We start from the raw sequence: 17058 nt of genomic DNA, 5'->3' as shown, positions 1-17058 counted from the left end.
AATTCTCAAAGAATCACAGTGAGAGGTGGGAGTCAATGTACTTCAGAAAATGGATACTAAGGATGGCCAACACCACTGAAAGAGAGGAAGAGCGTTAATTTATTAAATCTGTCATGTTTCAAAAGTTGCTACTCTATAGATGCAGTCAGGATATATTTGTCTAAATCTATAAACGCATCCCTCCTCCCCTGACAAGCTCACATGCAGATGCCTACTCCATATACACACGGCACCTGCACGTCCAGTTCCAACATTCATGTGTGATATTCACTTCATTGTGACAGGTAGTTTACAATTTATGAGAGCGCAAGACCTAGGGCTAACTGTGGAAGTCATTTCAGACACAGGTGGAACGTCTGACTCTTTTTCACACATCTATCAATAAGCAATACTGAGCAAATCCCAAAATGCAGAGTGCCTCCATTAAGGAACTACTTGTCACCAATCCGAGCACTACCATATGCACCTGAATAATCAATCATACAGCTTGAAGTGGGATTACTAATTTTTTAATTTATAATGGAATAAGCCACTGGTTATTCACTAATTACTATTACTATTTTTTTCTTTTTCCATGTTTCTACTTTTCTTTCAGAATTTGTCTTTTTCAATTCAATTCGTTAAAGAATGCATTCTAAGCGATTCCAGGGGCCAGGAGCCAGGCTGTGGACCAGAGCCCACAAAGATAAATAAGTCTAGGCATTCACAGCCTAATGAAGGAAAGCATACAACTATACTTAAAACTCTTTAAGTACAGAAAAGTAACTTACCACCTTTTTTTCCAATTATCATGTCTTTTATCAGAAGCATGATACAGTTATACAAACAATAGGGAGAGTTTTGACATCTTTCATTGGATAGGAAATCTTCGTTTCTCCAATAATTGGTATTCCCTTCTCTCTAAACACCATTCCAAATTCTTCCTGTTTGATTAGTATTCTGTGTCTTCAATCCTGACATCCTCATGCAGTAAATAGGCAGCTGGAATCCTATGTTAGTGACTAAATCAGAGTCAAGAAGGTAGGGGCTTCTCAGGGGGTAGACCCCTAATGGACAAATACAACTCTGGCATGAGTCTTGACCCAAGAAACCAGAGAGACCCAGATGATCTTATCTGAGTGTGCCCTGCTAGGCAGTCACTCACTGGAGGGTCAGTTAAGCTCATGATCTACTTGTAATTCAGTTTTATGAGATAACAAGGATAAGGACATGGGAGTTGTAATAGGGAAGAGATAGATTTGTAGGAAGCAGACGGTGTCTTGGTGAAGAAATTCCTATTAGGGAGAATGTCCACCAGACACATAGAGGACAAGGTGGAGGCAGGCCCATGTGACATTGTAGCACTGATGGATGTTGGTCTTTCTAGGACCCTCCTCCATAAAAACATCCACAATACATTTTATAGTTTTGTGGGGTTAACATAATTGCAGGCTTCCTAGGTGGCTCAGTGGTAAAGGATCCACCTGCAAAGCGGGATACATGGGTTTGATCCCTGAGTCAGCAAGATCCCCTGGAGAGGGAAAGGGCAACTCACTTCAGTATTCTTGCCTGGGAAATCCCAGGGACAGAAGAGCCTGGCAGGCTATAGTCCATGAAGTACCAAGAGTTGGAAACAAGTGAGTGACTAAAAACAACAATAAAACTTGAATGCAATTCATGATGGATTCATTATTATACAGTTATTATTAATACAATAATTTTCCCTGGTATAAAAAAAATAAAGATTAAACATGTTCAAAGAACACTGAAAGAATACTGAGCTGCAGGCACTGTGCCCTCAGTGTCTACTGGGTTCCTCAAACCTGAGAGGAAGTACACCAAGCACAGGGATTAGGGGTACAAAGTAGTGAATTCACCATGATGTCAACTCAGGGGATTTTACTGATGGGCTGTCTTGAGCCCCAGTCATATTTCTGTTGGTGAGAAATGGAGCCCTGGAGGAAACCTCTGGTCTGAGGTCTGTAGAAAGCCCCTAGTAGATTCCTAAGCTGGAAATCAGAACTGTCTTCCTAGAATTAAGCTTTTAAAAAGTGTAGTTCCCCTGCTGACCTGCCTGCTACAGAAAACAGTGTATGTGTGAAACACCTGCGAGTCACTTACGGTAGAAATTCATAATATCTCATATTTCTGTTGATGCCATCAGTTTCCTTCATGTCTTCTGGAGTCAGTTCAAAGTCAAACACCTAGAAGGAAGGAACAATCACGTTAACCTCTCCTTCAAGGAGCTGGCCTCCCCCTGGGGACTGGAGGACTTTCCAGCTGAATGGAGACAAGAAGAGGGGACAGGGAAGCCTTGTCTGTCCTCAGCTTCCAGGTGAGCAACCTAGGACCCTCTGCTGAGTTCTCACCTCTCCTTCCCACACCTTCTCCTTCTCTGTCCACCTGAAAAAGATTACACTGCATCAGTCATTTATCTTTCTAAGTGAATTACTTGAAACAGAAAAACAAAAAATCTAAAAATTTTTTTTCCAAACACACTGCTTTAGACACTCCTGACTCGATAATGAACCTGAGCTGACATTAGACTGATTGCCTCTCCCCAACACGCCCTAAGGGTGACAGCATTCAGCTGAAGCAGTTTGGGGAGGAGGCTCTGCTTGAAAGCCTGTTCAGGAATCTGATATTACACTACTCACAATCTATAAAGAAATCTAACAAAAACTTTATATAAATGCCTTTGTGGACAAAGTTATGAAAAGTGCTTAAACATTAAGGAACAACAAATTATTAAAAATTCACATCATAATAATGAAATGGAAAGCTCAATTTTATAAAGAAATTCACTTTCTCCAAAGTGATCTCATGTTTCAATGCAACATGAACCAAAGACTTAAACACATATTCTCTGTGGAAGTCAGTATAGTGATACAAATATTAAATGAGAGAAGAGCTAGTCAAAAGCAGTTAAGACATCCTTAAAATAGAAGAACATACCATACTGAAAGGCAAGACTTATTTTTCACTTTAGTAACACAGTACAAAAAACTGAAAAGTTAAATAGAAAAGAGTGGGCAGAAATGTACTTATGGATACTTGATATATGACAGAATTGACAATGAAAATCTGTGGAAAATATGGACACTTGGTGTTATTCAGTCTCTCAGTGTGTCCAACTCTTTGTGACCCCAAAGGAAGAGATTTTTCCCCACTCACTGACTGGCAATCATACAACAGTGCTAAGACGAAGACTTATTCTAGCCAATTATATATGAAAAACTATACAGAGAGGTGTTCAGCATCCTTTGACAAGAGCCACGTCCACCTGCTAAAGCAGAACTGCCAAGCTGCTCTGCACTGAAAATGCACGAGAGAGCCCAGCCAAGAGGACAACAGCTGAGCTGAGTGCAGGCTGTTTGCCAAACCACAGAATCAAGAAATGCAGAAGTCATCTCTGCATTAAATCCTGAAACTGGGGAGAGTTTCCTCTACAGCTATGGCTAAAGTACAATAATAGTCTCCTACACAGAAGTCAAAAGAGAAACAACATAGCTAAAGTGGACAAAGTCTTAAAGAGAAATTTCTCAAAGACAGCAACTCAAAAAGATTAAATGTGTGAAGATGAAAATGTATTAGTATTCAGGGAAATACAAAATATAACCATAATGATTAGGAGGTTAAAGAACACTGCCATAATTTTTCTGTCCCCAAATTTACATGTTGATGGTGTTATAAATAGAGCTTTTGGGGTGATTAGATCATGATGGCAGAGCCCTCATGGATGAGATTTCAACAATATCATACTCATAAAGGAGATTTTGGAGAGAGCTGTTGTCCATTCCACCATGTTAAGATACAAGGGAAGGCTGTGACCTAGAGGAGAGTCCTCACCCGATGACAAGGGCATCCTGACCTCAGACCTCCAGCTTCAGACTGTGCAAAACAAATTTAGTGTTTGTTTGTTTGTTTCCCAGCCACTCAATCTGTAGTATTTTGTTAGAGCAGTTCAAATGGTCTTAAAAAAACACATAATGAAATTTTATCAATTGAGAACAGAGAAAATAAGATATCATTTACATGAGGTAACAGAATAAATTGTTGATATAACTCTAAAACTAAGATCTCTATTTTCTGTCCAATCTTAACCCTATCTAGCCATACTGTCTCTCCTGTTGCCAAATCTGGAGGAGAAAACCATCAGGAATATACACAAGGCATTCATGCACAGGGAAGAACAAGTAACTTGTCTTGACTCAAGTGTAGTCTTGAGAGCTGAACAAAGAATGACCCTTAGGAAAAATGTTCCTTAGGAGCCCTCTGCCCAGAGCCCTGCTCATCACCTGTATGTTCTCATTGATCCACTTCTTATTGTTACCCTTGGCCAGAACCACAACCCCACGTTGTATCTAGCAGCAAAGGACAACCAGAGTGGGGTTTTCTTGTGCTTTTTGGTAATGACACAAAGAACTGGTTCCTCCGAGAGAACGGGCAGGTCCAAGTTCACCCTGGAAGGAAATTCAGAAATGCCAAAGAGCTGAAACTGAATACTTAGTTTGTAAGTAGGCTTCCCCTACAGACTAAATAGGTAGACTCTAAACCAGAGCTTCTGAAAGTATGGTCCAAGGACAGGCATCATCACTATCAACTAGGATGTAGTAATAAATATAAATTCCATGGCTGAGCTGAAGACAAACTGAACAGAACTTCAACTGTGTCACCTCCCAGTCTGTGTTTACAAAGCTCTGCAGGTGATTCAGATAGATTATTAGGTTGAGACCAGATTGCCAAATTTTGTATATTTTCTTTAATTCTCAGAGATTGCTTTTCTTCTAAAATCAAGGGCATGAATAGAAAAGCAGAAGGAAAGGCCAGAAATTGTTTTAAAATTTAACTTTTCAAGATATTGATAAAAATTGAGTAGTCTCAAAATAAGAGACATTTATTTTATCATTATGTTTCTATAGATGTCAAAAAAATGCTTCAAATTGAAATTTTTTCTCACATGATAGACATAGACATATTATCATCTCAATTTTAGATATGAGATAAGTGAAGATTGCAATATCTATTTTTAGAAATATGTTCATTAGTCAATAAGTAAATCATGACATAAGCTTGTGTCTCTGGTCTCAACTGGGGGATTCTATATAGATTTCAATGCAGACATTTGTTATTGATAAGTTGACAATCTAATACAACATAGAAAAAATGGCTGTGTAATGGGAAGATAAAAAAGAAGGATTCATTCCATCCCTCCCCTCTCTCACCTCTGCCTATGAGAGTTATCTGAGTACTGTATAATTTAAAATATTTCATCAAAAATTGAATTTTATGGAAACTCCCAGGTATCTTCGATAGGATTCAATACCATTCTTTTACTCATTGGGATCCCAGAGCACCATAGGCAACAAGAACAATTCCATGTGAACTGCAGAAATCCAACAGTTTGCTCTGGGTGAGATAAGAGTGACATTCAACCTGTAGAACACCCACAGAGAAGACTGTCAGATTATATGCAAAGGCAATATTAATATAACAGAGAAAGACTAAAAGATTTCAAAGGCTAAAGGAAAGACTACATCATTAAATGTAAACTGGAAATGTCAACATCAACAGAGAAATAGAGAAAAGTGTATTTATACAGTTAATTTTATGGTAGACATGTATGGCAGAACCAGTCCAAGACTGAATAATCAAAAGCTGGGCTCTACATTTGAGTAGATGGTCCTGAGTAAATATTCATAGATTGTTAGTATCACCTTGAGCTTTTAACTTCACCCTGTAAACTGGATGATTTTCATTACCTGCAACACATTTTTCTGAACTGTGCTCCCTGTTTAAGACTCATAAATGCTGAGACACCAAGACCAAGAATTCAGACATCAGAACCCCACACAAACCCTTAACACCCATCTCAGCTGATTTGTTACTTTATTAATTTACTTCTGATTCCATGTTTTCCTCATCTTCCTTCCTGTATGCAGATCACTCCAGGGCACTTTCGCCTCCATCTGGTCATCCTTTCATCTCAAGGAAATGCCTCCTTCCTCTAGTTCTGGGTTCTAACCACAGTTTAGAAGGAAAGCATCCCACTTTTCCACCCAGAATTTTGTAAACAGAAATACTGTTATAGATTCTATTCACACCACCAGAGAGATCCTACTCTCTAGAATCCTCTGCCCATAAAGGTCGGATGAACAGGAGGGGAGGACAGACAGACATCAGGCTCCAGGGCAAGAAGGAGATTCTGAAGAGCAGGAGGGAGAGGAGCCAAGCTGCTCACCTGGTTGCAGACGGGCTTGTACCTGAGCCCCAGCTTGTTCAGGATCTTCTCCAGCTGCTTGTGGTTGCAGTTGGACACCCTAATGGTCTTGGTCAGCCCTGCATCCTTACACTTCTCCAAGACCTGGGGGGGAGGGGTGGTGAACAGTCACTTGGAATGGGCAATAGAACAAGAATTAATGCTGAAAAACATCAGTAATCACACTCATCCATCAAGAGTTACCCTTGACTATCAAGAAGAAAAATCGGGAAGAAGGTCATGATATAAAAAGAGAAATTACTGCCCCACCTTTGAAAAACTCCTGAGAAGTCATATCACATAGAAGGAAAAAGATGCCTGTCTACACTGCCCCCAAATTCTCTTCCTCCCTTCCTCTCTGTGAACATTTCAGCAATGGTTTCCTCTCCACAACCCCAGCATCCGTGCCCTTAGATTCATGAACTGCTGAGTCTGATGGTCCACAGCCCATTCTCACAGGTGGAAGAAATGAAGGAGGTTCCCCCTCTGCTGACTTCTCCCTTCATTCTCATCTCCCTGGACTCACCTCCCATGTATGAGAGAGATCCACTGGGTAAAATATCAGTTTTCCATTTTCATCTTTTGGGGATAATTCCTCCACTGGCTGGAACAGAAACAGTCATTGATGTCACAAAATAATTTCTCTGCATTTAGCCAGGTTGCCAGGCACCAGGGATCAAACCTCCATCAGGTAGCTTCACGAATTTCTAAATACTGATATTTGCAAAGTGATATGCATATATGGAGTTATCAGCAATACCTTTAGGCAGGGGGCTTATTCCAATCTCTTACACTCAATATACATTGTAATAAATACAATATTTCTAGGTCTTAAAAGGGACTCACAGTGACCTCTCTGTATTTTGTCTGCTACTTGTACTTGTCTATTTTGAAATGCCTTTTTGGGCTGGAAATGGCAGTAAGTTACATGACATAATTTCCAGAATAAAAATTGTAGTCTTCATATGGCTAGATATCAGACTTTCTTTTCCCTCTGAGCATCAGGTGCCCTAGGGCAGACATGGGAGCTGCAAGGCTATCTTTAGGTGGATATGAAATATGGGTGATCCACACATGCTCTCAAATATTTGTGACCATGAACCTCAAACTGCCCCAAGGTCATATTTGCCTACAATGGAAAATGTTCAGTAAAAAATAAAGTAAATCATGAGTAGTGTCCTGATAAGGGATAGAAGAAAGGAGACATTTCTGAACACTGCTGAAAATCCTCAAAACACTCTGTGTCTGGGACTTGCCATCTACATAGTCCACTAAGCGATTTTGCATTAGATAGCTTGAGTTTATTTCTGTAACTTGAAACCAAGAGTTCTAAGTAAACCACCATTCTTAATGGCTAAGTGCAGTCTACAAACCTCATCGTGAAGACAGGCAAGAGTGTAGGCCATGTCTCCCAACATCCTATACATTTAAGAGATTTGACTCACCCAGAGGAAGCACCACCAAATCTCCTCAACTTGAAAGAGTAGAAGACAAGATTAACTCATCATGTTCAACGTAAGGCAGTGTCATGCTCACCACAGCTGCACCAAACTCTTGGTTCATGAAATCCCCAGACACTCAGGAGTCATAACAAGGACTGTGTGTAGAACTGGCTGATTTCTCTTTCCTTTAGTTTTTCAGGCAGAGCCTCAGACTATTAACTCCTTTCAAAAAACTCAGTAAAAAGATGATTACAAATAATTATTTGGGGGATTCTACTCTAGTGTAATCATCCTTTCAGCCTACTAAGAAAAATCTTTATTCAACCATCCATGCAAGTTGATACACATTTTAACACAAGATATAACATTGATGTGATCACACAAATTTCTAACCTTCAGAGCCAGCGGCTAATGCATAATATAGAGATTGACGTAGTCCAGTTGAAGATTTTTTGGTGACTTTTCCAAGCCTGGTTGGACCAACTGTGATCGAAGGGAAGTTAACCAAAGCTGTAGAGATTAAAGAAAGAAAGTTGCATTAATAATACACGAGGTAATTATATTTTTTTTGTCTTACTGTGTAGTTTGTGGGATATTACTTCCCGAAAAAAGGATGGAATCCCGGCTCATGGCAGTAAAGCACCAAGTCTTAAGCACTGAACCACCAGGGAACTAATACTTTAGGAATATACCAATTAGCATAGTTCAGCAAACAACTTCTAACCAAAGAACCCTATTATGTAATTGTCTGTAATTGTTAAAAGTGATTGGCACAATCACTTGCACACGGGCACTCACACAATACACACAGTACCATTGAAGTGCAGAATATGTCTTCACTCTTCACAATGCCATCTGTAATCTTGCTTCAAATGGCCTGGTCAATCTCTTCATTTTGGTAGGCATGAGCACAGTCAATATGGTGAAACCCAACCTCTATAGCAAATGAGGTGAATCCCAGAGCATCCCTCTTGGCAACCTACATAAGCAACAAAGGTACAAGTTGAATACCCACATAAGATATTGCTAGGCACAAGCTTTGATTTTCCCAAGAATCAACTTTTTTCTGTGTCTTTTGTTAGTTCTGTATGTATAGTGATGAACCCATGACAGTTTCCCTTAACATTCCTAATAAGTAATTAAATGAACACTACCCAGGAACCCTTCAACTTCAGGTGATCAGTGGCTGATTGCTGGTATCAGAGGATGGCAAAACCACCTTTAGGTTCAGTGATTTGATGAAAGAACTCAAAGGACTCAACAAAATGTTGTAGTCATGAATATGATTTATAATGGGAGGTGTTTGAAGCAAAAGGAGCAAAGTTACAAGGTGCCTGGTAAAAGTACCAAGAACCAAGGTGAAAGCTTCTGAGACTTCTACCTATCAGTAAAGCCACACAGAATACACCCCCTAAAAAATGGTATCTTTTCAAGGTGTACAATGTGATATTCTCATATAAGTTATTCTTGTTATTCACTTGCTCAGTCGTGTCTGACTCTTTGCAACCCCATGGACTGCAGCACTCCAGGTTTCCCTGTTCTTCACCATCTCCCAGAGTTTGCTCAGACTCATGTCCTTTGAGCCGATGATGCCATCAAACCATCTCATCCTCTGTCCCCTCCTTCTCCTCTTGCTCTTAATCTTTCCCAGATTCAGGGTGTTTTCCCATGAGTTGTCACTAACATCAAGTAGCCAAAGTGTTGAAGCTTCAGCTTTAGCATCAGTCATTCCAAGGAATATTCAGGGTTGGTTTCCTTTAGGATTGACTAGTTTGATCTGCTGGCTGTCCAAAGGACTCTCAACAGTCTTCTCCAAAACCACAGTTCAAATGCATCAATTCTTTGGTGCACAGCCTTCTTTATGGTCCAGCACTTACATCCATACATGAACATGACTACTGGAAAAACCATAGCTTTGACATTATGTACCTCTGTGGGCAAAGTAATATCTCTGCTTTTTAATACACTGTCCAAGTTGGTTATAGCTTTTCTTCCAAAGAGCAAGTGTCTTTTAATTTCCTGGCTACACACCATTCACAGTAATTTTGGAGACAAAAAAAAAAATAGTCTGTCACTGTTTCCATTGTTTCCCCATCCATTTGCCATAAAGTTATGGGACAGGATGCCATGATCATAGTTTTTCAAATGTGGAGTTGTAAGCCAGGTTTTTCACTCTCCACTTTCACCTTCATCAAGAGGCTGTTTAATTTCTTTTCACTTTCTGCCATTATGGTGGTGTCATCTGCACATCTGAGGTTATTGATATTTTTCACAGCAATCTTGATTCTAGCTTGAGCTTCATCCTGGATTGTACTTACTCATGTAAGTATCCATTCTTAATAATTATCACAAGCAAGCTAGTCAACAGACCCACTACCTCACATAGCTACCTTTTGGCGGTGCTTATAGGAAGATTTATATCTAGTCTCTAAAAAATCTCAAGATATAGCCCATTATTTTTAACTATAGTAAACTTGCTGTACATCAGGTCTCCAGAATTATGCATCTTATAACTGAAGGTCTGTACCCTTGACCAACATCTTTCCATTTTTCCCAGTCTTGTCATCAGCTTTTGCTCACCATACCTCTACTCTCTCTTCTCAAGTACTATTATTTAGGATTCCACCTACAAGGATATCATGCAGTATTTGTCTTTCTATTTCTGGCTTACTTAGCTTAATGTTCTCCCAGTTCTTCTGTGTGATTGCAAATGGGTTAACTTTGTTTTCAATGCTCAATAATATTCCATTTTGCCAGGAGCCAGCATGAGAGATCCCACCCATGGCAAAGGTCATGAGGAAGAGACCTGATAGGCAAAGGTGAATCAGGACTCAAGGGACCCCCTGGACCTGCTCAAGCATCTACCCCAAAAGCAGAATCTGTCTGTTCTACTATTTCATGCCTCTCACCAACACCTCTGACATTAACGGGAGGCTATCCCCAACCACCTTTCTCTAAAGAAAATCAACTTACAGCTTTAGTTAATAAGTCTCCTGGGCATAATAGAGTGTTCCAATCCAAACCCCTCTGATGACTTTCTAGTTTGCCTGACAGGCTTGTTCAGACTCTTGCAGTTACACATGTGATTGTTTATGGCCTCCCAACCATGAGAGGCATGGGAAGCCTATAATATTCTAAAAATATAGAGCCTTTCAGGTAGTTAAGAAATTATTAGAATAGCACTGGTTGAGGGTTTCATTGTTGAGCCAATACTTGCTGCTAAGTTTCCATATCCCTTACCCATTATGTCTTTGAGAATATACATTAATTAATATAGCTGGTATGTGAAAAAAATAAGTTGTAGCCTTTGATTTAACCACATCAGACCTTGAGTTAATAAATTCTTTCCATGTTATAGCCCACTAAACCCTTACCCTATAGGAATGTAACCTTATCTAGTGCTTTCGGAGAGTGGCACCTGACTTTAGAAAAATCACCTTTGGAGAACATAAGTTTTCTGGTTGACTAATCATTATCAGAAAGGGTCATAAAAATGTTAGCAGGCCTCCTGGCCAGAAGGTGATGTAAATCACCTGAGACCTTTGCATGTCGGAAGGAATGCAGAAAGAAAGCCTGGTCTCGATAAGGGTCAGGACTGCTGACCCCGCATGACTCTGCATCTTCCATTATTTTCTATGTACAGTTCAAGGTACATAAGCTCCCTTGGAAAATAAAGTTGCGGGCCTTGCTCACTGAAGCTTGGTCTCCCCATGTTGTTCTTTCTTTTCAGGCTGACTCCCTGGAGCGCAGGGGCCCTCTGAGTTCACTTCTCTGCCTGGGCTTCTAAGACTCACTTGAGAAGGTGCCCAAGGTGGGGCACCTTCCGAGATTCAAGAGGGCGCCTGTGGCTTATGTGAACAGTGCAAGTTCCGTGCTGGGGCTTTATTGGCTTTCTGCATAAACCAAGGAATATCAGCCTCTTTCTCTCCTCTATTTTCTTAACTATAACATTCTTTTCCTATCTCTCTATCAGTCTCTTAGTCGCCGATGCCATCACCCTGAGGATACCCTGGATCTAACTGGGGCTGGACCCTGGTACCATTGCTTTTTATGTGATTCAAAATCTTTCCCATTTCAAAGAGGTAGATAGTGAGTATAACACAGTTCTGCTGGGTCTAGTTCGAATTTTTCTTAAATGCATGGACATTTGGGGATGGGCTTCCCTGGTGGCTCAGATGGTACAGAATCTGCCTGCAATTCAGGGAACCTGGGTTCAGTCCCTGGGTTGGGAAGATCTCCTGGAGAAGGGAAAGGCTACTCACTCCAGTATTCTGGCCTGGAGAATTCCATGGACTCTACAGTCCATGGGGTTGCAAAGAGTCAGACACGACTGAGTGACATTCACTTTCGGGGATGTACCTGGTAATGAGCCCATGAGCTTAACTAACAGTCCTGTTGCTTTCCTCCCCTCAACCCAGTGTGCTCTACAAAGTAAATAAATTCTGTCTTCTATCAGCAAAATGTCTCTTAATAATTTTTCCATTTTATAAATTAGAATAGTGAGCCTCAAAGTATAAGTCCAGTACCTTGTTACATCTATTCTAAAGGCAAGATAGACAGCAAACTTTCTAGCTTCCAGTCTAGAGACTTGTCCACTAGCCCCTCTTATGACCAAGCACTGCAGACCATACTTTCAGTTCAGTTCAGTCGCTCAGTCGTGTCCGACTCTTTGTGACCCCATGAATTGCAGCACGCCAGGCCTCCCTGTCCATCACCAACTCCCAGAGTTCACTCAGACTCACATCCATTGAGTCAGTGATGCCATCCAGCCATCTCATCTTCTGTCGTCCCCTTCTCCTCCTGCCCTCAATTTTTCCCAGCATAAAGGTCTTTTCAAATGAGTCAGCTCTTTGCATCAGGTGGCCAAAGTATTGGCCAGCATCAGCTCCAGCATCAGTCCTTCCAATGAACACCCAGGAATGATCTCCTTTATGATAGACTGGTTGGATCTCCTTGCAGTCCAAGGGACTCTCAAGAGTCTTCTCCAACACCACAGTTCAAAAGCATCAATTCTTCAATGCTCAGCTTTCTTCCTAGTCCAGCTCTCACATCCATACATGACCACTGGAAAAACCATAGCCCTCAATTTTGTTTCTCTTCTCAAAGAATCAGCTTTTAGTTTTATTAATCTTTACTATTGATTCTTTTACTTTTTTTCATTTATTTCTGCTCTGATCTTTATAACTTCTTTCCTTCTGCTAATTTGGGTTGGGGGGGGGGGAGGGAGGGTGTTGTTCTTCTTTTTCCAGTTGTTTCTAGTGTAAAGTTATGTTGTCGATTGAATGTTTTTCTTGTTTCTTGAGGTAGGATTGTTTTGCAATAAACTTCCCTCTTAGAAGTGCTTTTGCTGCATCCCATAGGTTTTGAGTTCTCATGTTTCATTGTCATTTCTTTCTAGAAATCTTTTGATTTCCCTTTTGATTTCTTCAGTAACCTGTTGGTTATTTAGAAATGTATTATTTAATCTCCATGTGTTTGTGCTCCTTACAGCTTTTTACTTGTAATTGATATCTAGTCTCATAACATTGTGGTCCAAAACGATTCTTGATACAATTTCAATTTTCTTAAACTTACTGAAACGTGATTTGTGACCCAAGATGTGGTCTATCCTGGAAAATGTTTCATGTGCACTTGAGAAGAAGATGTATTCTTCTGCATTTATATGGAATATCCTGAAGATATCAATGAAATCCATTTCATTTAATGTATCATTTAAGACTCGTGCTTCCTTATTTTCTGTTTTGATGATCTGTCCATTGGTGTGAGTGGGGTGTTAAAGTTTCCTACTATTATTGTGTTACCGTCAATTTCTCCTTTTATGTCTGTTACTGTTTGTCTTATGTATTGAGGTGCTCCTATGCTGGGTGCATAGATATTTACAGTTGCTATGTCTGCCTCTTGGATTGATCCCTTGATCATTATGTAGTGTATTTCCTTATCTCTTGAAATATTCTTTATTTTAAGGTCCATTTTGTCTGATATGAGCATTGCTACTCCAGCTTTCTTTTGCTTTCCATTTGCATGGAATATATTTCTCCATCCTCTCACTTTCAGTCTATATGTGTCTTGAGGTCTGAAGTGGGTTTCTTGTAGACAACAAATATATGGGTCTTGTTTTTGTATCCCATCAGCCAATCTGTGTCTTTTGGTTGGAGCATTTAATCCATTTACGTTTAAAGTAATTATTGATATATATGTTCCTTTGCCATTTTCTTAATTGTTAGGGCTTGATTTTGTAGATCTTTTTCTTCTCTTGTATTTCTTAACTGTATAAGTCCCTTTAACATTTGTTGTAAAGCTGGTTTGGTGGTACTGAATTCTCTTAACTTTTGCTTGTCTAAAAAGATTTTGATTTCTCCATCAATTTTGAATGAGATCCTTTCCACGTAGAGTAATCTTGGTTGTAGATTTTTCCCTTTCAGTACTTTAAAAATATTGTGCCATTCCCTTCTGGCCTGCAGAGTTTCTGCTGCAAGGTCAGCTGTTAAATGTATCGGGTTTCCCTTGTATGTTACTTATTGCTTTTCTCTTGCTGCTTTTAATATTTTTTCTTTGTGTTTAATCTTTGTTAGTTTGATTAGTGTCTGTGTTGATGTGTTTCTCCTTGGGTTTATCCTGTATGGGACTCTTTGTGATTCTTGGATTTGATTGACTATTTCCTTTCCCATGCTGGGGAAATTTCCAACTATAATCTCTTTGAAAAGTTTCTCATACACTTTCCTTTTCTCTTCTTCTTTGGAGACCCCTATAATTTGAATATTAGTGCATTTGATATTGTCCCAGAGGTCTCTGAGACTATCCTCAGTTCTTTTCATTCTTTTTACTTTATTCTGCTCTTCAGGAGTTATTTCCACCATTTTATCTTCCAGCTTTCTGATTCGTTCTCTGCTTCATATATGCTGCTATTGATTTCTTCTAGAATAATTTTAATTTCAATAATTGGGTTGCTTCTCTCTGCATGATTATTCTTTAATTCTTCTAGGTCTTTGTTCATTGATTCCTGCATTATCTCCATTCTGTTTTCAAGGTTTTTGGTCATTTTTACTACCATCATTCTGAATTCCTTTTCAGGTAGTTTGCCTATTTTGTCTTTATTTATTTGGACTTCTGTGTTACTAGTTTGTTCCTTCATTTGTGCAGTGTTTCTCTGCCTTTTCATTCTTTATTTTTTTAACTTATTGTGCTTGAGGTTTCTTTTTCCTAGGCTTCAAGGTTGAATTCTTTCTTCCTTTTGGTTTCTTCCCCCCTGCCCCAAGGTTGGTGAAATGGTTTGTGTAAGCTTCATATAGGGTGAGATTTATGCTATTTTTGTTGTTTGTTTATTTTTCCTCTGGTGGGCAAGGCTGAGTGAGGTGGTAATCCTGTCTGATGATGACTAGATTTGGATTTTTATTTTGTTTGTTGTTTGGATGAGGTGTCCTGCACAGGGTGCTACTGGTGGTTGGGTGATGCCGGTCTTGTATTCAAGTGATTTCCTTTGTGGGAGTTCTGTCTATTTTATACTTCATAGGATTAGTCCTCTGGTTCTCTACAGTCTTGGATCAGTACTTCCGTCCCAAAGGCTCAGGGTTTGATCTCTGGTCGGGAACAAAGACTCCACAAGTGGTTTGTTATGGCATTCAGTTCAGTTCACTTCAGTCACTCAGTCGTATCTGACTCTTTACGGCCCCATGAATCACAGCACACCAGGCCTCCCTGTCCATCACCAACTTCCATAATTCACTCAGACTCACGTCCATAGAGTCAGTGATGCCATCCAGCCATCTCATCCTCTGTCGTCCCCTTCTCCTCCTGCCCCCAATTCCTCCCAGCATCAGAGTCTTTTCCAATGAGTCAACTCTTCACATGAGGTGGCCAAAGTATTGGAGTTTCAGCTTTAGCATCATTCCCTCCAAAGAAATCCCAGGGCTGATCTCCTTCAAAATGGACTGGTTGGATCTCCTTGCAGTCCAAGGGACTCTCAAGAGTCTTCTCCAACACCACAGTTCAAAAGAATCAGTTCTTCAGTGCTCAGCTTTCTTCACAGTCCAACTCTCACATCCATACATGACCACAGGAAAAACCATAGCCTTGACTAGACAGACTTTAGTTGGCAAAGTAATGTCTCTGCTTTTGAATATGCTATCTAGGTTGATCATAACTTTCCTTCCAAAGAGTAAGCGTCTTTTAATTTCATGGCTGCAATCACCATCTGCAGTGATTTTGGAGCCCAGAAAAATAGTCTGACACTGTTTCCACTGTTTCCCCATGTATTTGCCATGAAGTGATGGGACCGGATGCCATGATCTTCATTTTCTCAATGTTGAGCTTTAAGCCAACTTTTTCACTCTCTTCTTTCACTTTCATCAAGAGGCTTTTTAGTTCTTCTTCACTTTCAGCCATAAGGGTGGTGTCATCTGCATATCTGAGGTTATTGATATTTTTCCCGGCAATCTTGATTCCAGCTTGTGCTTCTTCCAGCCCAGCGTTTCTCATGATGTACTCTGCATAGAAGTTAAATAAGCAGGGTGACAATATACAGCCTTGACGTACTCCTTATCCTATTTGGAACCAGGCCATTGTTCCATGTCCAGTTCTAACTCTTGCTTCCTGACCTGCATATAGGTTTCTCAAGAGGCAGGTCAAGTGGTCTGGTATTCCCATCTCTTTCAGAATTTTCCACAGTTTATTGTGATTCACACAGTCAAAGGCTTTGGCATAGTAAAGAAAGCAGAAATATATGTTTTTCTGGAACACTCTTGTTTCTTTGATGATCCAGTGGATGTTGGCAATTTGACCTCTGGTTCCTCTCCCTTTTCTAACACCAGCTTGAACATCTGGAAGAGAAGACTCTACACATGGACATCACCAGATCGTCAACACTGAAATCAGATTGATTATATTCTTTGCAGCCAAAGATGGAGAAGCTCTATACAGTAAACAAAAATAAGACCAGGAGCTGACTGTGGCTCAGATCATGAACTCCTTATTGCCAAATTCAGACTGAAATTGAAGAAAGTAGGGAAAACCACTAGACCATTCAGGTATGACCTAAATCAAATCCCTTATGATTATACAGTGGGAGTGAGAAATAGATTTAAGGGACTAGATCTGATAGATAGAGTGCCTGATGAACTATGGACAGAGGTTCGTGACATTGTACAGGAGACAGGGATCAAGACCATCCCCATGGGAAAGAAATGCAAAAAAGAAAAATGGTTGTCTGAGGAGGCCTTACGAATAGTTGTGAAAAGAAGAAAAGCAAAAAGCAAAGGAGAAAAGGAAAGATATAATAATCTGAATGCAGAGTTCCAAAGAATAGCAAGAAGAGATAAGAAAGCCTTCCTCAGTGATCAATACAAAGAAATAGAGGACAACAACAGAATGGGAAAGACTAGA

At 40.0% G+C, this 17058-nt stretch overlaps 1 pseudogene; it reads right to left on the bottom strand.

The window, feature by feature from the left end:
* LOC102190207 lies at positions 33–10604 on the bottom strand (annotated as a pseudogene).

This window comes from Capra hircus, chromosome 13 (assembly GCF_001704415.2).
Source record: "Capra hircus breed San Clemente chromosome 13, ASM170441v1, whole genome shotgun sequence".
NCBI lineage: Eukaryota > Metazoa > Chordata > Mammalia > Artiodactyla > Bovidae > Capra > Capra hircus.
The sequence above is the reverse complement of the archived record's forward strand: the minus strand, read 5'-3'. Positions and strand labels throughout refer to the sequence as shown.